The sequence below is a fragment of the Oncorhynchus mykiss genome, chromosome 16, assembly GCF_057628025.1.
Source record: "Oncorhynchus mykiss isolate SJ-2025 chromosome 16, ASM5762802v1, whole genome shotgun sequence".
NCBI lineage: Eukaryota > Metazoa > Chordata > Actinopteri > Salmoniformes > Salmonidae > Oncorhynchus > Oncorhynchus mykiss.
The window spans coordinates 36,871,301-36,897,846 of NC_143037.1; the positions used below are offsets into that span (position 1 = coordinate 36,871,301).

General features: G+C 42.8%; 1 protein-coding gene and 1 long non-coding RNA gene across 2 annotated transcripts in view; one reads left to right on the top strand and one right to left on the bottom strand.

Annotated features, from left to right (window-relative positions):
* LOC110491863 (phosphatidylinositol 3,4,5-trisphosphate-dependent Rac exchanger 1 protein) overlaps positions 1 to 26,546 on the bottom strand; it is a 158,664-nt gene that overhangs the window by 130,480 nt on the left and 1,638 nt on the right. The window lies entirely within an intron of this gene.
* Positions 6,063 to 7,576, top strand: LOC118939524 (uncharacterized). Its single transcript, XR_005036511.2, has 2 exons — positions 6,063 to 6,156; positions 6,826 to 7,576. It is a non-coding gene; the product is annotated as an uncharacterized LOC118939524 (long non-coding RNA).

The window sequence follows — 26,546 nt, forward strand, 5'->3', positions numbered from 1 at the left end:
ACTTATAGATAATCTGGCTTCGAAGCGTGAAAATGCTTCAAGCATCGCTCTGTTTATGACTTCAAGCCTATCAACTCCCGAGATTAGGCTGGTGTAACTGATGTGAAATGGCTAGCTAGTTGGCGGGGTGCGCGCTAATAGCGTTTCAAACGTCACTCGCTCAGACTTGGAGTAGTTGTTCCCCTTGCTCTGTGAGGGACGCGGCTTTTGTGGAGCGATGGGAAACACTGCTTCGAGGGTGGCGGTTGTCGATGTGTTCCTGGTTCGGAAGCTATACTGTTACACTGGCAACACTAAAGTGCCTAAAAGAACATCCAATAGTCAAAGGTATATGAAATACAAATCGTAGAGAGAGAAATAGTGCTATAATTCTTATAATTACTACAACCTAAAACTTCTTACCTGGAAATATTGAAGACTCAACGTTAAAAGGAACCACCAGCTTTCATTCATCATGTTCTGAGCAAGGAACTTAAACGTTAGCTCTCTTACATATTGCACTTTCTTCTCCAAATCAGTGACTTTCAACGTGGCACTGTCACAGGATGCCACTTTTCCAACAAGTCAGTTCATCAAGTTTCTACCCTGCTGGAGCTGCCCCGGTCAACTGTAAGTGCTGTTACTGTGAAGTGGAAATATCTAGGAGCAGCAACGGCTCAGCTGCGAAGTGGTAGGCCACACAAGCTCACAGAACAACAGAGTGCTGTAGCACGTAAAAATTGTCTGTCCTCGGTTGCAACACTCACTACCGAGTTCCGAACTGCCTCTGGAAACAACATCTGCACAAGAACTGTCCGCCGGGAGCTTCATGAAATGTTTCCAACAGCCGCACACAAGATCACTACACGCAACGAGTTCCCTGGAGTGATGAATCACACTTCACCATCTGGCAGTCCGATGGACAAATCTGCGTTTGGTGGATGCCAGGAGAACGCTACCTGCCCCAATGCACAGTGCAACTGTAAAGTTTGGTGGAGGAGGAATAATGGTCTGGGGCTGTTTTTTTATGGTTCGGACTAGGCCCCTTAGTTCCAGTGAAGGGAAACCGTAACGCTAAAGCATACAATTAAGATTAAGATGGCGCCGGAGCAGAAGGCAGATGTTTTATGTGCCCCCAACCAATTGTGTTATTTTGTTTGTTTATAACTTATTTTTTTACTAATTTTGTAAATAATGTTGTCTCTTATGACCGAAAATAACTTCTAGACATCAGGACTGCGACCAGCAGAATCCTTTTTCTTCCTTCACAACTCTGACAAGCCTGAGGCGGAGGATATACAGCTCCCTCGGGAACAGGCCCCGACCCCCGTGATCTGCGTGAAGAGGAGGCGGAGAAAAAGGCCGGAGAGTGGGCTGCCTTCTGAGAATTCGAAGGCGATCGAATAAACCCCCACCTCCCTCAATTCTGCTAGCAAACATGGAATCTTTGGACGATAAAATCGACGAGTTACGGGGAAGATTAAACAACGGGACAATAACAACTGGATTACAGGCAACATCCGCACTGAGCTAAAGGCTAGAGCTGCCGCTTTCAAGGAGCGGGACTCTAACCCGGAAGCTTATAAGAAATCCCGCTATGCCCTTCGACGAACTATCAAACAAGCAAAGCTAGGATAAAGGACGAAGATCGAGTCGTACTACACCGGCTCTGACGCTCGTCGGATGTGGCAAGGCTTGCAAACCATTACAGACTAAAAAGGGAAGCACAGCCGAGAGCTTCCCAGTGACACGAGCCTACCAGACGAACTAGACTACTTTATGCTCGCTTCGAGGCAAATAACACTGACACATACATGAGACCACCAGCTGTACCAGAAGACTGTGCGATCACGCTCTCCGCAGCTAACATGAGTAAGACCTTTAAACAAATCAACAATCACAAGGCCGCAGGGCCAGACGGATTACCAGGACGTGTACTGTGAGCATGCGCTGAACAACTGGCAAGTGTCTTCACTGACATTTTCAACCTCTCCATGTCCGAGTCTGTAATCTCTACATGTTTCAAGCAGACCACCAGAGTCCCTGTGCCCAAGAATACTAAGGTAACCTGCCTAAATGTCTACCGACCCAAAGCACTCACGTCTGTAGCCATGAATTGCTTTGAAAGGCTGGTCACGGTTCAGATCAACACCATCATCCCAGAAACCCTAGACCCACTCCAATTTGCATACCGCCCAAACAGATCCACAGATGATGCAATCTCTATTGCACTCCACACTGTCCTTTCCAACCTGGAAAAAAAGGAACACCTATGTAAGAATGCTATTCATTGACTACAGCTCAGCGTTCAACACCATATTGCCCTCAGAGCTTATCAATAAGCTAAGGATCCTGGGAGTAAACACCTCCCTCTGCAACTGGATCCAGGACTTCCTGCTGAACCACCCCCAGGTGGTAAGGGTAGGTAACAACACATCCCCCACGCTGATCCTCAACACAGGGGCCTCTCAGGGGTGTGTGCTCAGTCCCCTCCTGTACTCCCTGTTCACTCATGATTGCACGGCCAGGCATGACTCCAACACCATCATTACATTTTCCGATGACACAACAATGGTAGGCCTGATCACCGACAACGAGACTACAGGGAGGTGGTCAGAGAACTGGCCATGTGGTGCCAGGACAACAACCTGTCCCTCAACGTAATCAAGACAAAGGAGATGATTGTGGACTACAGAAAAGAGGACAGAGCATGCCCCCATTCACGTTGACAGGGCTGCAGTGGAGCATGTTGAGAGCTTCAAGTTCCTTGGTGTCCACATCACCAACAAACTAACATGGTCCAAGCACACCAAGACAGTCGTGAAGTGGGCACGACAAAACCTATTACTCCTCAGGAGACTGAAAAGATTTGGCATGGGTCCTCAGATCCTCAAAAAAGGTTCTACAGCTGCACCATTGAAAGCATCCTGACTGTTTGCATCACTGTCTGGTATGGCAACTGCTCGGCCTCCAACCGCAAGGCACTACAGAGGGTAGTGTGAATGGCCCAGCACATCCCTGGGCCATCCAGGACCTCTATACCAGGCAGTGTCAAAGGAAGGCCCTAAAAATTGTTAAAAACTCCAGCCACCCTAGTCATAGACTGTTCTCTCTGCTACCGCACGGCTAGCGATACCGGAGCGCCAAGTCTAGGTCCAAGAGACTTCCATACAGCTTCTACCCCCAAGCCATAAGACTCCTGAACATCTAGTTAAATGACTTCCCAGACTATTTGCATTGCCCCCCTCTCCACACCAATGCCACTCGGTGTTGTCATCCATGCATAGTCACTTTAATAACTCTACCTACATGTACATATTACCTAAACTAACCAGTGCCACCGCACACTGACTCTGTACCGGCACCCCCCTGTATTTATTGTTATTTTTTACTGCTGCTCTTTAATTACTTATTACTTTAATCTCTTATTCTTATCCATATTTTGGGGGGGAAACTGCACTGTTGGTTAGGGGCTCATAAGTAGGTATTTCATTGTAAGGTTGTTACCTGTTGAATACCTGTTGTATTCGGCGCATTTGACTAATATAATTTGATTTGACAATGACATTCTGTGCTTCAACTTTGTGGCAACAGTTTGGGGAAGGCCCTTTCCTGTTTTAGCATGACAATGCCTCCATGCTCAAAGCGAGGTCTATACATAAATTATTTGTCGAGATCTGTGTGGAAGAACTTGACTGGCCTGCACAGAGCCCTGACCTCAACTCCATTGAACAGCAGCAAAGGGGGACCAACTCCATATTAATGTCCATGATTTTGGAATGAGATATTTGATGAAGTGTCCACATACCTTTGGGCACAGTGTATATTTACTGATTATTATATGAACCCTATAAATTAAAATGAGCCAATTTGGGTGCAATCAATTAGCTTAATTTCTCAGAAGTCAAATTATATATTTTAACAAATCATTTTGCAGGAATGCTAACTTCTGTTTCTAACTACAGAAACGATTTCAGAACAAATCGGAGATGGTGGGTGTCACGGCTTGCTGAAATGACACTGAACGACGCACACAAACACATCATTCTTTAATGAATGACCGACACCTTATCACACATCAGCATTATTATTATTATTTTTTAAATACAATGGAATGGGAGAGCAGGGCAGGTGAAAGCATGAGTGTCTTCGGTAACACCTTATTTGTGTTCTTCATAGTTCGTACAACTGCACTGTGGATGGTCTCGCTCCTAAACTTCTAAATGTGCCACACAGATGTGGATGAAAGAGGGAGATGGTACAAATGTGCGACACCACAAGCAACAAAGAGGTCCTTTCAGTGTCTGCATTATGCCCCATCACCCGGGCTGTATTGGCTATCGGCAGTGTTGCGTTACTAAACGACTAGACTTGTTTATTGGAAGAGAAGAGGAGAAGTTTGTCAATCTCCAAGCGCTGCCACCAGCATAACTGAGCAGGGGTGGTAAAGGGCAGATCAGATAACAATTAAAAGAAAACAATCTGTGGGGGGCAAACGGGACAGTAGCACACAGAGATGTGAGGAGAGTCAGTGTCCCACTGAAAAAAGCAGACAAAGCAATGTGGATCGAGTAGGCAGCCCAGATTCATGCTGACAGAAAATGCTCCAGTGAACACATTTCTTCAAAGTTACAAATAGTAAACAGGGTTGGTGTCAAATACATTTCCCCCCTCAGTCAACTGAATTGAACTGACCCAAACCATGATCGCAAGAGACTCGCCACTGTATACAGTACGTCATCCACTGTGCTCTTATAGATGGCTCAAAATAGCATGCAGACTCAATTTAGTTGGGTCGTCAATACATCATGTGCTAATAACAGCACGTCAAATAGTACTCTGACAGGGCCACGAAGTTCCTTTTGGAGATCCTCATTCAGGTGATTAAATGGTCTGCTACTGTACGGTGGAAGAGCTGTTGAATGGAGCAGAGCAGCAATATTGCACACCAGGGTCTGTAGCCAGAAGGACTATGGGGTTGTAAGGTTGAATTTGCTCATATGGAACTCCCAAAGGAGATCCGCTCCAACCTGCTTGTTCTCTAGCCTCGCTTGCCAGACAAATGAACGCCAAACATTCAAGTACTTATGTACAAACTTGGTGTCAGTAAGATAAATACTATGAATCATAGCTACAACACTGAATGCCTGATAAGATCAACCTCCGATCAAATGTCCTATCCTGGTCATTCTCATGAAACCATTAAAATACCATGGCAGTAATGATTTTAAATATAAAACACTAAAATAACAAAATATCATAATAAAGATAGTGTTCTCTACCTTGCACAAAGAGTCATTTCAAATCAAATCTAAGTTTGTCACGTGCGCCGAATACAACAGGTGCAGACCTTACAGTGAAATGCTTACTTACAGGCTCTAACCAATAGTGCAAAAAAAGGTATTAGGTGAACAATAGGTAAGTAAAGAAATAAACCAACAGTAAAAAGACAGGCTAAATACAGTAGAGACGCTATAAAAGTAGCGAGGCTACATACAGACACCGGTTAGTCAGGCTGATTGAGGTAACATAGGAATGAATTATTTTGGTATTTTATTGCATGTTCTGCAGAAATTCTCATTACCGCAACAGATCCAGCTCTGTCTGAATATATGTTATATTGTAATTTAAACAGAGTAAAATGTAAAAAAGTATGGATTTTCTACTGGATGTTTTCAAAATGACAGCAGAATTATTAACTGAATATTCATGTATCATAATAAGGAAAAAATATTGGAAAAATTAAGTGTACATGACTGATGTTCTCATCCTCCGCAACATTTTTGTAGGACTGTTTACACAGAGAATTTTAAATAAAGTTTGATTTTGAATGAAGCAACACATCTGCCACTACCTTCAAGATGGCTACCAGGTAAGCAGATGTCTTTATATTTCTCCAGTTAAAAGTTTAATATTCTCTTGTCAGACTGTGTACACGACAGTATTGATTATCATTACCGATACAGGTAGTTTTCCACATTTAGATTTTTTTTAAATGAAAACATATTTCATTGTCTAATTATGTACATTGAGTAAAAATTTGCTTAGTCATCATGTCTTCTCTATTGTTAGCAAAACATGCTAAGTTTCCTCATCCTTCGCAACACCATTCTCACTTACAGTCTCCCTTACCGCTGCAATTTACGGCCAGTTGCGGTAGAGAGAACTTCTATTTCGGTAATGAGAATTTAATCATACAGACTATTTTTTAAATATAATGAACTATTAAAGTTAAATATTATTTACTAACTTGATATTTTGCTTTATGTCTTTGTTTAATTGCAGACAGTCAGCTAGTGATAAAAAGAAAGCTTTAGCGAAGGCTGACAAAATTCAGAGAAAAAGTTTACACCAAACCAGAACTGCTGGAAGAGTACAGAAGGAAGGACAGAGAGAGGTCACATACAGTGTCTATAGGAAGTCATTACCCTACAGTGTTATGAAGTCTACACACGCACGCTAACACATCCACCACACACACATAGTAAGCCATTTAGTTTATCCTATAGGATGTCCACACACAGTGTAAGCCATTCAGTCTCTACTATAGGACACACACACACGGTCAGTAAGCCAGTCAGTCCCTTCTATAGGATGCACACACACGGTCAGTAAGCCAGTCAGTCCCTTCTATAGGATGCACACACACTGTCAGTAAGCCATTCAGTCCCTTCTATAGGATGCACACACACTGTCAGTAAGCCATTCAGTCCCTTCTATAGGATGCACACACACTGTCAGTAAGCCATTCAGTCTCTTCTATAGGATGACGTGTCCATAACAGTGAGATTTTTCCCATGTTTTGAGACATGCTCATTTCATATCGTGCCTCCTTTCCATTTCCAGATATCAAAAACGAAAGCAGAATTGTAAAATCAAGAAACATCGACAAAGAATCGACAAAGAAGCAACATGAAAAGAAAAGTGTCTGAAAAAGTGTCTGAAAACGCAGTTATCACAGAGGAAAGAAACAGCTGACAGTTGCGCGACACAGAAGAGAAGCTGCTGGAGAGGACCAAAGAGATAAGTCAATCTAAAGAAGACTCAGATGATGGCCAAGAGGAAGCAGGTAATTGTCAACATGAAAGGCAGAGGTCCAAAAGAAAACGACAAAGAGGTCATCAGAGAACATTACCCAATAACAGCCAGAGAAGACTAATGTGCAACTTAGCCACTTCCTTCATCAAGATGAAGTCTCCACTGTAATAACTGGGAAATCCAGAGAAATTCAGAGAAAGGGCCAGATATTCCGTAAGAGATCTTTAAATGGACACTATGGCAAATCTTCATAGAACATTTATGTCTGAGAATCCAAGGCACAACCTTTCCAAGGCTCAATTCTTTACATTTAAGCCATTTTGGATTGGCCGGCGAAGAGTCACAGAAGAAAACTGTCTTGAAGATAAAGAAGCTGCACCAGCTTGGGGTCATAGAAACATCATCCCCAAGGGACACTGTACAGGCCAGTGTGTGTAGTGACGATGACATGTGCTGTTCTAATGTGTTTGTACGTGTTGTTTTTACGTGTTCTCTGTTTTTAGCCTGCGTTTTTAGCCTACTTTTGAAGCACTGCAAAATTAAATTGATTGAACTTGAATCCATGATTGTGCCAATAGTCTAATTTATTTTCTACATTAAATGTTATGTTAAAAACATGTCTTAGTATACTTATTATCATTATCGAAATCAACCTCATTTCCGAAACCTATGTATCATTACGGCAACAGTGGTTCATTTTATGTTAATTTCATGAAAGGAAAAATAGTAGTTCTCTTTTAAATGCAGGCTTGCCAAATTCAGGCTTGCCACATATTTTTCAAAATTATGTCAGGTTTCAATAGAATATAAAAACATATTAGGTTGTAGATTGTGGAAGGTGTTGCGGTAATAAGAATGTCAAAATCAAATAAATGTTTAAAATTTAAAAACAGATTATTATAGAGTTTCAAGTAACTGTGCATGACTGTTAATAATCACACACACAAAAAAATGAAAATGTATTAGCTTTCCTAATGGTCTTGATCTTTTCAGACCATTGGGGTAATGAGCTTTTTAAGGACATGTTTTGGAAAATATGTTCAAAAAAAGGTTCAAATTTTCAGTAAAAGTTTTTAAATTAATGCTCAAACACTTTAGACCTTGTTATTAAAGATATCATCTTTGAAATCTTTGAAACCAAAATTTCATAAGAATCACCCATCTGCTAGCAACATGTTATACAGTACGGAGGAGTATCGCTTGTGGTAATTGAGTCTTCAACCATGTGTGCATTGCCTCGAGTGGAGCTTGGTTTCCAGTGTGCGTTCTGGACAAGGACAATACTTGATTGATTGTTTGAGAGCCAAAGAGACTTGCACTCTCTGTCACTGTTGAGTCTATAACACACTCAGCACACAACCATCCCTTCCCACCTGAGTATAAATATTTTTTTGCAGAGTAGCTTGTACAAGCCCAGTTAAAAAGGATTTACTGCGGTTTGTCTTTTCTTTGTTGGTGCTTCTGTGATGCTCAAAAAGGAAGTGAAAACAGAGCAGTCAGATTTTACAAAAAGCCACAGATATTTTTTTCTGTGTCTTTGAAAAAAAGTTGATTATTTTCAAGCTAGATACACAGTGACTGGCTTGCGACACAAAAGTAGCAAGGAGGATGTCCCGTGACAGGAAGTGAAGCTTTGTGAAGAGGAAGTGTGCGAGTCCAATCGTGCCATACATGAACAGAATTTGTGGTTTTGCACACACTCACTGCAAGGAGCCAAGATAGAGCTTCAGAGTGTACAGTATTGTGCTGTAGTAAAAATGTATACAGTTCTTATACCACAGCATTGTTGAATACTTATTTCTGATTGACTAGAAGGGCATTCTAGAATAGACATTAAAACCAGATAACCGGACAGTTGGAAAATATACACTGCTCAAAAAATTAAAGGGAACACTAAAATAACACATCCTAGATCTGAATGAATGAAATATTCTTATGAATTACTTTTTTCTTTACATAGTTGAATGTGCTGACAACAAAATCACACAAAAAATATCAATGGAAATCAAATTTATCAACCCATGGAGGTCTGGATTTGGAGTCACACTCAAAATTAAAGTGGAAAACCACACTACAGGCTGATCCAACTTTGATGTAATGTCCTTAAAACAAGTCAAAATGAGGCTCAGTAGTGTGTGTGGCCTCCACATGCCTGTATGCCCTCCCTACAATGCCAGGGCATTTTCCTGATGAGGTGGCGGATGGTCTCCTGAGGGATCTCCTCCCAGACCTGGACTAAAGCATCCGCCAACTCCTGGACAGTCTGTGGTGCAACGTGGCGTTGGTGGATGGAGCGAGACATGATGTCCCAGATGTGCTCAATTGGATTCAGGTCTGGGGAACGGGCAGGCCAGCCCATATGCCTTCCTCTTGCAGGAACTGCTGACACACTCCAGCCACATGAGGTCTAGCATTGTCTTGCATTAGGAGGAACCCAGGGCCAACCACACCAGCATATGGTCTCACAAGGGGTCTGAGGATCTCATCTCGGTACCTAATGGCAGTCAGGCTACCTCTGGCGAGCACATGGAGGGCTGTGCGGCCCCCTAAAGAAATGCCACCCCACACCATGACTGACCCACCGGTCATGCTGGAGGATGTTGCAGGCAGCAGAACGTTCTCCACGGCATCTCCAGACTCTGTCACGTCTGTCACATGTGCTCAGTGTGAACCTGCTTTCATCTGTGAAGAGCATAGGGCGCCAGTGGCGAATTTGCCAATCTTGGTGTACTCTGGCAAATGCCAAACGTCCTGCACGGTGTTGGGCTGTAAGCACAACCCCCACCTGTGGACGTCGGGCCCTCATACCACCCTCATGGAGTCTGGTTCTGACCGTTTGAGCAGACACATGCACATTTGTGGCCTGCTGGAGGTCATTTTGCAGGGCTCTGGCAGTGCTCCTTCTGCTCCTCCTTGCACAAAGGCGGAGGTAGCGGTCCTGCTGCTGGGTTTTTGCCCTCCTACGGCCTCCTCCACGTCTCCTGATGTACTGGCCTGTCTCCTGGTAGCGCCTCCATGCTTTGGACACTACGCTGACAGACACAGCAAACCTTCTTGCCACAGCTCGCATTGATGTGCCATCCTGGATGAGCTGCACTACCTGAGCCACTTGTGTGGGTTGTAGACTCCGTCTCATGCTACCACTAGAGTGAAAGCACCGCCAGCATTCAAAAGTGACCAAAACATCAGCCAGGAAGCATAGGAACTGAGAAGTGGTCTGTGGTTATCACCTGCAGAACCACTCCTTTATTGGGGGTGCCTTGCTAATTGTCTATAATTTCCACCTGTTGTCTATTCCATTTGCACAACAGCATGTACATTTTATTGTCAATCAGCGTTGCTTCCTAAGTGGACAATTTGATATTACAGAAGTGTGATTGACTTGGAGTTACATTGTGTTGTTTAAGTGTTCTCTTTATTTTTTGAGCAGTGTGTATATATATACATACATACATACATACATACATACATACATACATACATACATACATACATACATACATACATACATACATACATACATACATACATACATACATACATACATACATACATACATACATACATACATACATACATACATATACATATATATATTTTTAAATCAGGACAACTTGCAATCATGACGCAAAAACCAGGTACGTGTGTAGTCGCGACAAAGTTACAGAAAGCTAAACCATCAACCACACAAACTGAAATTGTATACATTGTAAACGCAGGTCCAATGAGGGAAAAAACCTAGCTAGCTAGCATTGATTGGATTTTGCAGGTATCTTTTGGGAGCATCTGATGACTTAACGTGGTGAGTGATAAACATGAATTTCTCCTGTCCCCTCCGACTTTAAGCTGTCAAATCCTCCCACTTTTGTAATTTGACCAGCTGTTTTTTTTTACCTTCATTTAACTAGGCAAGTCAGTTAAGAACAAATTCTTATTTGCAATGTCGGCCTACCACAAGGCCTCCTGCGGGGATGGGGGGCTGGAATACAAATAAATTCTATAAAAATATAGGACAATATAGGACACATCACAACAAGAGAGACAACACTACATAAAGAGAGACCTAAGACAACTACATAGCAAGGCAGCAACACAACATGGTAGCAACACAACATGGCAGCAGCACAGGGTACAAACATTACATCACACAAAGCAGCCACAACTGTCAGTAAGTGTCCATGAGTCTTTGAATATTTTAGAATTTGGTTGGCAGGTTTGCTAGCAACAAACTACTTAGCTAGCTTCTAGCCTAGTGTTTGATATGCAATCTCCTCTTAATTAACAGTCAGTGTTGACGAGTGTCCTGACGAGAAGGCACACCTTTCTAGCTATGCCAGGCAAAATCGGGCATTATCAGCTCATTGATATGGATGAATCCAAATGAACTTCAATAGAAAAACAGCTACATTGCAGTTATTCTGGCTGCAGAGGTATTGACTTTGTAGCCATAGCTTGTTGGCTAGCTAGCAGCAAGCAAGGGATAAGAACGTTCCCAGCAAACGAAAAATAAAACACGAACGACTGGGTCACGTCCATAAATATTGAACTTTTTTTATTTTACCTTTATTTAACCAGGTAAGCTAGTTGAGAACAAGTTCTCATTTGCAACTGCGACCTGGCCAAGATAAAGCATAGCAGTTCGACACATACAACAACACAGAGTTACACATGGAATGAACAAAACATACAGTCAATAATACAGTAGAAGAAAACAAAGTCTATATACAGTGAGTGCAAATAAGGTCAAATAAGGGAGTTATAAGGCAATAAATAGGCCATGGTGGCGAAGTAATTACAATATGGCAATTAAACACTGGAATGGTAGATGTGCAAAAGATGGATGAGCAAGTAGAGATACTGTGGTGCAAAGGGAGCAAAATAAATAAATACAGTATGGGAATGAGGTAGATAGATGGGCAGTATAAAGATGGGCTATGAACAGGTTCAGTGATCTGTGAGCTGCTCTGACAGATGGTTCTTAAAGCTAGTGAGGGAGATGAGAATCTCCAGAACGACTGGGTCGCAACTCTAGCAACCAAAAGATAGGAGAATTAGCTTATAAATATCAATGAGAAAAAGTTTTTACCAGTAAATGTGTGCTTTCATATGGTTCTTTGCAACTGTGGTATAGTGGGATAAACCTGTGTTCTGTACATTACCTTGGAAAATTGCACTCCTCAAAAGGGACCTGGCGGCGGTGTCGTCCAAGGTTATGTACAGAACGGTACCGTTTATCCCTTACATGTTGGAGACTTGAAAGATGGGAAATGATCATAGCATTAGGACAATAGAATTGCAGTATTGTGACATTTACACATATTCCCAAAAGTTGTAGGCCAACAGATAAGATGAATTCAACACAGGCCAAAATACAACTCTTGATTGGTTAGGGAGTGCCACAAATCCTCAGATGCAACCATAAGAGCCATAAGGCTTATGACTGTGCCCTTATTTCCACTTCCCCATGTTGTCATGTCATAGATAAAGATGGAGACCATTGGAAGCTAGTAGCACCACAAACTAGCCAACTCCCAACCATCCCCACAGCTGGAGAGATAGCATTTCTGCCACAAACTGCTGGTGGCGCACTCAGTCAAACCCAGGGAGGGCATGGTCCAGTCTCATATGACTTGCAGCCAAAAGGGTCATGTGAGTTGGTCTCCGAGTTTGCCATTTGTTGTGACTTGCAAAGCGAGGAAGGGCCAGACATACGGGTGTCCACGAGCAGACGCACTTATGCTGGCATCGGGTTCCGCGTTCACTCATCTGGAGAGTGACAAGAGGGTGAAAAGGCCTGCTGCCTTCAACGTCTGCCCTGGGTCGGGTTCACTGGCCTGGACTGGGTTCATTTTGAAACGGAGCAATGAAAAATGTAATTTCTTATTGGAAGTCTAGGTAGTAGGCTACCTGTTCGGTTTCAAAACGTTCTTTACTGTTTTGTTCCTCCTGAACACACCCCTGGTTCTAAAGACACATTCCGGTGCCCAAAGCGAGAAGCCAGTCTGACTACAAGTGATCCCTCTTGAGCTGTGACGGTAGACCCTCGGGAGATTAACAATACCTTTAAATCATTTTCTGAAAAATTATATGCATCAGAGTATCCTCCTGAAACTGATACCCAGGCTAGCTTTTTAGATATATTGGGAAACTCTAATCTTTCAGATGAATCTAAGGATATTCTTAATTCTGAGCTGACTGTGGAGGAAATTTCCAATGCAATTGATAGTATGAGGGAATCTGGTCCAGATGGGCTGCCCATTGACATCTACAAGAGATTTAAGAACAAACTGTGCACTCCCTTTCCAGGAGATGTTTTTGGAATCTTACGAAAATAGTCAGCTCTGATCACTCCATACCAAACGTGATCGCTATCATGCTATTTCACTTTTGAATTCTGACACTAAGGTTATTTGGAAAGCATTTGTGAGGAGGTTGGAGGATTTTCATCCAGATGTGGTGGGTTGAGACCAAAATGGCTTTATTCAAGGTCGTCAAGGAATTCATAATGTTAGGAGAATGCTAAATGTTCTGCTTCCAGCCTAAATTGGGTCGTCAGACACTGCGATCCTGTCGTTGGACACAGAGAAGGCCTTGGACAGGGTTGAGTAACCCTACCTCTTTGAAGTGTTAACCCGTTTTGGTTGTGGTGAGAGCTTTTGTAAATGGATAATGGCACTAAATACAAATCACAATGCAGAGATCCTTACTACTAATACGGTATCTAAACCTTTCGACATCTGCAGGGGTTCTAGGAAGGGCTGCCCTCTTTCTCCTCTCCTGTTTATCCTAGCCATTGAGCCTCTAGCCATAGATGTTAAGTCCCACCCCAATATTTCAGGTATCAGAATAGATCAGATGGCACATCGAATTGCCCTCTATGCAGACGATGTCATTTTGTTTCTTACAGACTTATGGAATTGCACATCCGCACTTCGGACCTTATCAAAGAGTTTGGGGTGTTCTCGGGATACAAAATAAATAATACAAAATCCTCAATTATGATGCTAAAGGAGGAGGAAATACGTAGACTTACACCTCTGACTTGTTTTTTTAATGCTACACCGGAATGCTTTACAGATCTCGGAATTCGTAATGTGCCAGAGATTGACTGCATAGTCTCAATTAACTATGCACCTGTCGTATATTCAATAACTCAATCGAGGCCTCCCGGGTGGCGCAGTGGTTAAGGGCGCTGTACCGCAGCGCCAGCTGTGCCATCAGAGTCCCTGGGTTCGCACCCAGGCTCTGTCGTAACCAACCGCGACTGGGAGGTCCGTGGGGCGACGCACAATTGGCCTAGCGTTGTCCGGGTTAGGGAGGGATCGGTCGGTAGGGATCTCCTTGTCTCATCGCGCACCAGCGACTCCTGTGGCGGGCCGGGCGCAGTGCACGCTAGCCAAGGTTGCCAGGTGCACGGTGTAGCCTCCGACACATTGGTGCGGCTGGCTTCCGGGTTGGAGGCGCGCTGTGTTAAGAAGCAGTACGGCTGGTTGGGTTGTGTATCGGAGGACGCATGACATTGAGACAAGATAGTAGCTACTACAACAATTGGATACCATGAAATTGGGGAGAAAAAGGGGTAAAAAAATTATTAAAAAATAGCTCAATCGGATTAACAGTGTGAAAATCAATGTCCTCCCAAAACTGTTGTATTTATTTCAGAACGTTCTCTTGCCACCGCCTCTTTACAAGGCTTAAAAAGACATTCACTATATTTATCTGGAATAACAGACATCTCAGAGTTCACTTGTCCTTATTGTACCTACCGTATGACAGAGGGGGGCTCCATTTGCCTAATATCCAGTGGTACTACTGGGCAGCTCAGCATCGCACTGCTATGTACTATTTTACCTCAGTCTCTCTCCCTACGTGGATGGAGATCGAAATGTCTTCAGTTGTACCCAAATTACCCCTTAACCTCTACATTTACTCAGCTGATATCAAGACACAAAAAAAATAATACGATCAACGTTTGAGGTGCGGAAGTTCTTTGGTGAAATGCATTCTTTGTCATGTTTTAGTCCTATCTGGGGAAACCACAGTTTCACTCCTGGGAGAACTGATCCGGGTTGGGCCAGCAAGGGTTTAAGGAAAGTTCAAGACCTGTAAAAGAAGGTATTTTCATGTCATTTGAAGAAATATGACGCTCCTAGAAAACATTTGTTTTATATTTATAGCTAAGGAGCTTCCTCACGGCTGCAAAACCCCTTCTGTCCACTTTAGAAAATACGATCTCAACCCATTGTAATGGTAAGGGTAGAATTTCAGCTCTATACAATATGCTAGAGTTTGGCTCAAACGAATCCTCTGCCAACAAACTCTCTCTCCACACTCCAAGACTAAGGCTCAGAATGTGAATATTCTGCAAAACTATTGCAACACAATTGGTTTATGCAAACATGTGTAACCCCTGCTAAGTTAAATATGTTTAATAGTACAATTCCAGATATATGCTACAAGCACAATCATTCTAAAGGGGACTCTGTTTCATTGTCTGTGGGACTGTGTGAAAATTCAAGATTTTTGGAAGGAGGTATTATCACATATTATATCCCAAATAGTATCAGTAAAATTGCCTCTCTATCCCAAAGTGTTCATCCTGGGGTTGTACCCATTCAATCCTCATCTAAAGAACCAAGTGCAAACACTTATAGATATGGGGTGGCAGGTTAGAGTGGTTAGAGCGTAGGTCTAGTAACCAAAAGGTTGCAGGATTGACTCCTCAAGCTGATAAGGTAAAAATCTGTCGCTCTGCCCCTGAACAAGGCAGTTAACTCACTGTTCCCAGGCCGTCATTGAAAATAAGAATTTGTTCTTAACGGACTTGCCTAGTTAAATAAAAGGTAAAAAAAAAAATAGCTGGTTGTAGGGAAAACGCTTGATAGCTCTTGCCTGTGAAAGTGTGAACACTTCTAGTATTGCCCAATGGCTTAGGGATATGTAATCTTGCCTGTGAAAGTGTGAACACTTCTAGTATTGCCCAATGGCTTAGGGAAATGTCATCTTGCCTAACTATGGAAAAGATAACATATACGGTTAAGGGTAAAACGAGACATTTTTGAAAAGGTTTGGGGGCCATTTTTTGATTTTGTTGAGCAGAGTGATGTGGGTGAAATATTGGCTAATGAAGAGAACTCTGGGTAGTGTACTATGCTTTGTGTGCATGTGGGGTGGTTGTGAGAGATATCCAATTGGCTTGTGGCACTGTGTTTCATCTGAAATATATCCCAAATATGTTCTATCCTATTGGATCAGACCACTGTAAAATGTTATTTTATGCTTCTGTAACACTTGTCTTAGGATGTTTCACCATTTATTTATTTTTAGTTGCTGTTAATTTGTGGTTTTTGCAGTTTTTTTTTCATGTAATATTTCTGCTTATATACACACACATCTCGTTAAAAAAGAAGAGGAAAGGGCTCCATTTAAAGGGATTGTACATTGGTTGTTGACACTATGAAAATGTTAACCTGATTCAGTTAAAGATGCACTATGTAGAAATTGCTGCGCCATTTCCTGGTTGCTAAAATTCTAATTGTTAGCTTAAGGTCAGTGTGACAAAACAAGCAACTATAGTGTAGAGAATCTTTGTACCATCTAAACCACTGAAATATATTTTTAGCGGTTTGAAGCAGTGTACAAAAACAAAAGTAAGATGCAAAAACAAACTTAAGAACGGGAAGCCTATACATAGCGCACATAGAACCAATCTACGGCTCCTTAGACTTGCTTTCAATGAGAATGACAGATCTATAACTAACATTTCTATGTGAATTTTGCCAGCTCGCCCAGAAATGTAGATATTGCAGCTTTAACAGGATTAATAAGGGCATTCATGGGATAATGAGGGTTGGTGATCATTCTAGAGTAGTTTTATCCCAGCACCTTGACCAGGAGCCCTCTACTTCACTACCTTATGATTGAAAACAGGGGAAGGGTTGAAGAGGGGCACTTCTTGGCTGATTTGTCTCAAAAGGATGTTCTATTTCGGTTCTTTTCTGGCGTTGGACTCAACTGAACATGACCCCTTTGTCCGTGTATCGACATTTCTTGCAAAACTCGAGAGCTGCACACAGTCACATTGACACAGTGAACCTCTCCAAAGATCAACAGTGAAACATCACAGCGTCCGACTGGATTTGTCAAAAGCTCTTAAGTCCTACTGTTAAGTCACCGTCATTCGTCTACCCACATCCTCTCTCCACTGCACAAGCAGACCAAAAAAGGGAAAGCCTTTTTCGGTCCTTTACTCAGAACAGTAGCAGGGATATGCAGAAAAAATGATGTGAAACTAAAAGGAGAACTGGGGTATTAAAAAAAGAACAAAATGAAATATTTTTATATTTCTATATGATCAATCGATAAATAATATAGACCTACATGCAACAGTAGGTATTGGTTGCGCTTTTCAAAATGATTTTACATGGAGGGCTAATTCACATGTCTAAATACTTAGAACCACTATACTAATAAATAACCACATTTATATTTAGATTATTTCATTAACATGCATTATTTCAAGTTATTCCCTTGGAGCTCAATATTACACTGTTAAAAAAAGAATATGCCTAAATTGGGCACACCTATAAAATTGGGCAATTGACAGCATCTATGGACTATGTGTTCATTGACAAATGACCGTTAAAATATTTTATGCAACATTAAAAATCGGCAAGTGACTCGACACCTATTGTACCAAAAGCAATATAGAGTTGTTGAACAGGGTGATGTTAATATTATAAAAATGTTGCTTCTAAAAGAACCATCACACTACACTGTATGATTCAGTGCAATATGCCTATCACAATATTCCCAATACTAGAATTAGTAAAAAAATAATAAAAAAAGGGGGGTTATGCATGCCAACATATTAGGAAGTATACACCGTGATTTTGGAAATGAGGCCCTTTAGAGCAATGACTGGAAGTCTATGGGTATCTGAAAGTATTCTACCCATAGACCTCGTTAGCATTGGCTAGCGAAACTACCTCTATCTTCCTTCATACTGGACACAGAGAGAGTAATAATGGACATACAGTAAGTTCATCTGACTCTGAGGAAGTAGATAATAGGGCCTCATTGCCAAAATCCCGAAGTATTATTTTAAGAGTTAGAAAAGTGCAAAAATTATAAAATGTTTTACTATTGCAACATGATGTACAATCACATTCACAGAGGTTGTCTGAAGTTAACATCTCCTCGCAAATGGTTATTCCCAATCATTTGCAACCATGTCAATGAGCATCATCACTTTCCTTTGCGGTACCTCACTTAGTCAGCACGGGGATTTGAACCAGTGTACTTTTCGGTTACTGGCCCAATACTCTTAACTGCTAGGCTACCTGCCCTGCCACCCCTACTGGTGCATTTCCGTTAAGGATTTATTCCAGTATTTCACCAAAAAGGCTTAGACTTTTCAGTTTCCATCTAAACTTTTTTTAGTCTTGACCTTTTCAGAGATGCATTGTGGATACGGGCCCAGGCCTGAAGGGGAAAAGCAGATGTTATAAAAGGGTCCGCTCAGCCATTGTGGATACGGGCCCAGGCCTGAAGGGGAAAAGCAGAAGTCAGAAAAGGGTCCGCTCAGCCATTGTGGATACGGGCCCAGGCCTGAAGGGGAAAAGCAGAAGTCACAAAAGGGTCCGCTCAGCCATTGTGGATACGGGCCCAGGCCTGAAGGGGAAAAGCAGAAGTCACAAATGGGTCCGCTCAGCCGTTGTGGATACGGGCCCAGGCCTGAAGGGGAAAAGCAGAAGTCACAAAAGGGTCCGCTCAGCCGTTGTGGATACGGGCCCAGGCCTGAAGGGGAAAAGCAGAAGTCACAAAAGGGGCCGCTCAGCCGTTGTGGATACGGGCCCAGACCTGAAGGGGAAAAGCAGAAGTCACAAAAGGGGCCGCTCAGCCATTATGGAGGGTAAAATAAAAATAAATAAAAAGAGCCTAACAGCGCAAAAGAGGGGATGGATGAGGGCAGGGGAAAAGGGTGGCAGGTACTTTTGCAGTGAATTGTATCGACACTGAAGTGCTCCATGGTCTCGCTCATTCCACCACTATTAAGCAAAGGAAACGGCAGTCCTTTTGTGACTGTAGTAGAAGTGCACCAGTGCTTATATTAGTGCTATGATGAAAAAGCAAATCGACCATTGGTTTCCTGGCATTACATCTGGGTATGAATTACAAACATGGGGAAAGTGAAACAACTATGCGCATCATATGGTTCTCTTCGCTATGAGTGAAAGAGTGTGTGGGTTCACATCAAACTGCTCTGCACGTTCTCAACTACACCATAATCGGAACAGTAATTGGGGTGCAACAAGCACCAGCTCAAGAGGTCCAAGGTCAGTCAGTTGTGCAACTTAGACCCCTATTTCACCCTCTGGTAGGTTCATTGTAAGCTAGTATGGCAGAAGAGAGCAAGTGAGTAATTTGAATCTACAAGAACATTGAGATACTGTAGACCGCCCTATGGGACTCCCAATCACAGCCGGATGTGACTCCTGGAGTCTGGATTCGAACCAGGGACTGAGATGCAGTGCCTGGTCTGAAGTTGAGGGCAACAGGACACTCCAACATGCTCTTTGTTTATTGAGATGAGAGGCAGGACTGTTTGCTACATCTGCTCATTCATGTTAATAATCCATTTGTGGATTGAAAGGGAATCATGGCTGTGACATTGAGAGTTTCAGACGGAGCACATCCTTCCTTTACGTCGGACAAAAGAATGACTGCGGGTGTGAAATGCATGGGAAACATATGGAAGGAAACCACAATTGGCTACATTGCATCTTTCAAAATATAAGCCTTGCACTTCTCATAGTTGAATTAGGGGCCCAACATCACATCGGGCAACAGGATTGGAAGTATCTACTGGGCAAGAGAAAGGAATATACAGTATCTCATAAGAGACCTGTATTGCTCATATTTCTAAATACAAGCTACCAACCCATCCCATCGGGAGAGGGCCATGATTCGTAATGGGGTAGAAGTCTCCCACAGTAGTGTAGCAGGTCTTACATAACCAAGCACAGGGGTGGAGGTCGAGGGGGAAGAGACTGGTACAAAAATTGAGTGTTTTCCTGTTTGCGCACCAGCAATAGCTGCATCAGCACTCATAAGCTATAGCCTACGACGAGCACCAGGCCAGCTCAGTCACAAGATACCCTGGTTATGGTTGCAAAGGGTTGGAAACTTTACGGTAAATTTCCAAACATTTTCCATGGCAAGTTAAGCTCTGGAATTTGGGGAATTTTGCTTAAATTCATCAAAAAAAGTTAGCTTATAACAGTGAACCTTTTTTTGTGGGATACACAAGGCAATTCTAGGTCTTGTGGCATATTTTGGTTAAACTATCCCCAATTCAATGGAATTGCAACCCTCTGCATGCACAGTGCAGTCCACTCTTCCATCACATGTACAGCTGATTCTCAAGATCTTGCACACTAATGACATGCAATTGATCCCACACTACTACACTGTGTGAGCCAAGGACTACATGCTTTCTGGTAGGTTTTGATTACAATACTGGGTGGGGGAATATATTTTATATGACATACATGATTTTGGGGATGAGGTAGGTATGGGATAAGGTAGGTAGATTGGGTGGACTATTTACAGATGGACTATGTACAGCTGCAGCGATCGGTTAGCTGTTCAGATAGCTGATGTTTAAAGTTAGTGAGGGAAATGTAAATCTCCAGCTTCAGCCATTTTTGCAATTCGTTCCAGTCACTGGCAGCAGAGAACTGGAATGAAAGGCAGCCAAAGGAGGTGTTGGCTTTGGGGATGACCAGTGAGATGTATCTTACAAAGGAGTTGTTTAATCTAACTGCTTAACTAAATCTGTACATGGAATTGTATTTGTTTTTATACATTTTTGTCTTTACAGGAAAATGCCACGTGCACTATCTGATGTGTGGAGACATTTCACTGTAGCTAATGTAGAAGGAAAAGCTGTGAACATTTGCAAATAATGTGCCTAATCATATGTGAAGAATGCAACAAAGATGCAGAATCATCTGGCCAAGTGCATAAAGTTCCCTTAGCGCTCACAACAAGAAACCTCTGACAAAAGTTCCTCTACTTCTATTCGAGGTGAAAATGATGAATCAGACACCTTATCGATAGCAGCAGCTCATGGTTCTCCTGGAATCAGTAGTTGTTTTGAATCAAATGGAGGAAAGTAGTCAGAAATGCTGATGAATGTCTTGCTCGAGCTGTGTATGCAACTGGTTCACCTCTGATGCTCACAGGCAATGTGTATTGGAAGAGATTACTAAATGTTCTTCACCCAGCATACACCCATCCAACCAGACATGCTTTATCTACTCATTTGCTGGATGCAGAGGTCAGAGGTCAAGTGAAGGTCAAGCAAATCAGAGAAAGCAGACTGTATTGCAATCATCTCTGATGGGGGGGGGGTTGAATGGTCGTGGGCAAGGAATACTTAACTACTTCATCTCCACCCCTAAACCAGTATTTTAAAAAGAGCACAGACACACCAGTCTCTACATTGCAGATGAGCTGAAGGCTGTCATCAATGACCTTGGGCCACAGAGGGTATTTGCACTGGTGACAGACAATGCTGCGAACATGAGCTTGGTCAAAAGTGGAGGAGTCCTACCATTGGCTGTGCTGCTCATGCTTTGAATCTGCTTCTCAAGAACATCATGGCACTGAAAACAATGGATACACTCTACAAAGAGCCAAGGAAATGGTTAGGTATGTGAAGGGTAATCAAGTCATAGCAGCAATCTACCTCACCACGCAAAGTGAGACGAATAAGAGCACCACATTGAAGCTGCCCAGCAACACCCATTGGGGTGGTGTTGTCATCATGTTTGACAGTCTCATGGAGGGGAAGGAGTCTCTCAAATAAATGGCCATATGACAGTCTGGTGATATGGACAGCCCCATCAAGAGGATCCTCCTGGATGATGTATTTTTGGAGAGAGTGGTAAGCAGCCTGAAACCTATAGCAGTAGCCATTGCACGGATTGAAGGAGACAATGCCATCCTGTCTGATGATCAGACTCTGCTTGCAGATGTAAGAGAATAAATCCATACTGCCCTGCCTACTTCACTGTTGTCCTAAGCAGAGGACACTGCAGTTCTGAAACACATCAAAAAGCGTGAAGACTTCTGTCTGACGCCCATACACACCACAGCGTACATGTTGGACCCCAAGTATGCTGGCAAGATCATCCTGTCTAGTGTAGAGATCAACAAAGCCTATGGTGTCATCACTACCGTGTCTCACCCCCTTGGCCTGGATGAGGGCAAGGTTCTTGGCAATCTGACAAAGTACACTTCCAAGCAAGGGCTTTGGGATGGAGATGCAATATGGCAGTCGTGCCAACATATCTCAGCAGCCACCTGGTGGAAGGGACTTTGTGGATCTGAGGCTCAAATTAAACTTTATTTGTCACTTGCACTGAATACAATACGTGTAAACTTTACCGTGAAATGCTTACTTGCAAGCCCTTAACCAACAGTGCAGTTCAAGAAGAGTTAAGAAAATATTTACCAAGTAGACTAAATTAAAAAGTAATAATAAAAATGAACACAATAAGAATAATGAGGCTATATACAGGGGGCACCAGTACCGAGTCAGTGTGCAGGGGTACAGGCTAGTTGAGGTAATATGTACATGTAGGTGGGGGTGACTATGCATAGATAACAAACAGCAAGTAGCAGCAGTGTACAAAAGTGAGATGGGGGGGGGGGGGGTTCCAATGTAAATTGTCCGGTGGAGATTTTATTAATTTTTCAGCAGGCTTATGGCTTGGGGGTAGAAGCTGTTGAGGAGCCTTTTGGTCCTAGACTTGGTGCTCCGGTACCGCTTGCCGTGCAGTAGCAGAGAAAACAGTCTATAACTTGGGTATCTGGAGTCTCTGATAATTGTATGGGCTTTCCTCAGACACCGCCTATTATATAGGTCCTGGATGGCAAGAAGCTTGGCCCCAGTGATGTACTGGGCCATTCGCACTTGAAAATCTCGACCCGCTCCACTACAGCCCTGTTGATGTGAATGGAGGCCTGTTCGGCCCGCCTTTCCTGTAGTCCACGATCAGCTCCTTTGTCTTGCTCACATTGAGAGGTTGTTGTCCTGGCACGATACTGACAGTTCTTTGACCTCCTTCCTATAGGCAGTCTCATTGTTGTCGGTGATCAGACTGTCGTATCGTCAGCAAACTTAATGATGTTGGAGTCATGTTGTTGGTGAACTGTGAATACAGGAGGGGACTAATTACACACCCCTGAGGGGCCCCAGTGTTAAGGATCAGAGTGGCAGACGTATTGTTGTCTACTCTTACCACCTGGGGACGGCCTGTCAGGAAGTCCAGGAGCCAGTTGCAGAGGGAGGTGTTTAGTCCCAGAGTTCTTAGCTTAATGATGAGCTTCGTGGGCACTATGGTGTTGAACACTGAGCTGTAGTCAATGAACAGCATTCTCACATAGGTGTTCCTTTTGTCCAGGTGAGGAAGGCAGTGTGGAGTATGACAGAGATTGGGTCATCTGTGGATCTTATGGAGCGGTATACGAATTGGAGTGGGTCTTGGGTGTCCGGGAGGATGATGTTGATGTGAGCCACGAAGAGCCTTTCAAGGCACTTCACGGTTACCGACGTAAGTTCCACAGGGCGGTAATCATTTAGGCAGGTTACCTTCACTCCCTTGGGCACAGGGACAATGGTGGTCTGCTTGAAACATGTAGGGATTACAGACTCGGTCAGGGAGAGGTTGAAAATGTCAGTGAAGACACTTGACAGTTGGTCCACGCATGCTTTGAGTAAGTGTCCTGGTAATCCATCTCCTTCCCTTGTTGCCTCCATCATCCTCCATATCCCACCAAACAAAACTTTAGTTTCTAGACTATAATTTTATAGATGCATGTTGAAGACGTTTTTGGGAGATGCGATGGATCATTATTTTTTGTTGTTCAGTGAAATCATCCCATATGAAGAGTCAACTCATTTAATTAAAGTTTAAATCATACCTAAAAAATATATAAATTCTATTAGAAGGATTTAATCATTTGCAAGTATGTCTACTTATGATAAGGTAAAAGGTTTGTCTCCATATGATATGGTAAATATATCCAATGCAAAAAAACATCTACATTTAAATGGTATTAATAATATTTGCATTTATTTCCGTTAATTCCCATTGAAAGTTTCCACCTGTGAATATTCCCCAAAATATGCATCCCTAGGCACAAGCATTTCACTACACACGCAATAACATCTGCTAAAAAGGTGTATGCAACCAATAAGATTTGATTTGTATCAATGACACGGCCAATCACTACACTTGTTAGGTTCTCTACACAACCTTTTCAATTCACTCCACTTTACAACCAGTAGAGATGAAACACTTGAGTGTATCGCAGATACAAGCAACATGGCATGAAATGGCAATCCTCCTGTATCAGCCTCCAGTATTTATGCTGCAGTAGTTTATGAGTCGGGGGACTAGGGTCAGTCTGTTATATCTGGAGTATTTCTCCGGTCTTATCCGGTGTCCTGTGTGAATTTAAGTATGCTCTCTCTAATTCTCTCCTTCTCTCTCTCGGAGGACCTGAGCCCTAGGACCATGCCCCAGGACTACCTGGCCTGATGACTCCTTGCTGTCCCCAGTCCACCTGGCCGTGCTGCTGCTCCAGTTTCAACTGTTCTGCCTGCGGCTATGGAACCCTGACCTGTTCATCTGACGTGCTACCTGTCCCAGACCTGCTGTTTTAAACTCTAGAGAGACAGCAGGAGCGGTAGAGATACTCTCAATGATTGGCTATGAAAAGCCAACTGACATTTAATCCTGAGGTGCTGACTTGTTGCACCCTCGACAACTACTGTGATTATTAATATTTGACCATGCTGGTCATCTATGAATATTTGAACATCTTGGCCATGTTCTGTTATAATCTCCACCCGGAACAGCCAGAAGAGGACTGGCCACCCCTCATAGCCTGGTTCCTCTCTAGGTTTCTTCCTAGGTTCTGGATTTTCTAGGGAGTTTTTCCTAGCCACCGTGCTTCTACAACTGCATTGCTTGCTGTTTGGGGTTTTAGGCTGGGTTTCTGTACAGCACTTTGATATATCAGCTGATGTAAGAAGGGCTATATAAATACATTTGATTTAAAATTGAATAAATAAATTAAGAAATCCCCTTTTTTGTAGCCTGCCCACAGCGGGGGGTAAAATTATCCTTAATCTTACCCTCTCCCCCACAATCCTCCTCTCTCGGCCGTGCGCATCGCCAACAGTCATATTTTGGTCTCGTGCCTTTCTCTCACTCATTTCTGCTTTAAGGGCTGTAAAGTTCACGGCTCATTGAGAGGCTCACATAGGCAGAAGCTGTCTCGCTACGGGGAGGCTAGTCGGTCTCTCCTCAGCTCAATCAAAAAGGTGACGCAGACAGGAAGACTGGATGAGAGACTTCCTCTCAAAGACAAGAGAGACCAGACACACTGTTGTCTTGTCTGTAGGTCTGACGAGCTTGGTTCCATTTAAAACTACTGACAGAAGTCTCTCCATACATGACACTTTGTCTTGGGGTTGTTGGAAATCTTGTACTATGCTGTGCTTTCTAACGTTATTGAAAAACCAAATGAAAATATTACTCAATGGGTTCTACAACAATGCCAAGGTAAAACATTTTACTAATTGCAGCCATGCGGATTGGACCACTAATTTATCAAGATTCGGTGAAAAACAGAGGGTTCCATCATGACAGGGTATAGTGTCCAATGCATCTCATATTGCTACTAGTCTGTATGTGAGAATCCTGAACATTCAACTAGCTCTGGGTTTGTTGAATGTACAGCTTTTTTAGTACAGCTTGTCCTCTGAATCAGGACCTTTTAATTGGCCCAGTAGTAAAGAAGCATGTCCAATTGGAGGGGAGGGTCTTTGTAATCATCTCATTTGGGTGTTCCCGACTTAGGTCGCTGAACGTGTATTGAAATCAATTATAAATATAATTTTACGAGCAGTTAGCTCTTTCAAGGCTGTTTGCTGTTGCTGCAACAATTATATTCACCCCCACTATTTAATGTGCGTTTGCATGAGTGGGGTTTTTGAGTGGAGCTTTTCTGAAGTGGATATGGGGACGCGGTGGTTGGTATCTTGTTGAGAGGTGACGTGACGCGCTGGAGATGACAGATTGTAGAGGCCATCTGGAAGTCTTGATGTGTGTCCACTGTGACAGATCAGTTGGACAGGGAAGAGATGGCTGTAAGATCCGGAATGTTCCAATATGATACGGACCTCAGATCTGCCGGTGATGTAAGACATCGGGTAATTTGTACATCTCCACTCCATACTACAGCCCCTTTTATAGCTGTTCACTAGATACGATTACATGCTAACATTTAGATTTATGTAGAGCAATCGGAAGATATCTACACAGTATAGCTTCAGAATATAGTGTAGAATGGATAAAAGGTACAAACACTAAGTGATACAACAGGAGATGTGTGTGTGTGTGTGTAATAAATATATATATATATATATATGCGTGTGTGTGTGCTTC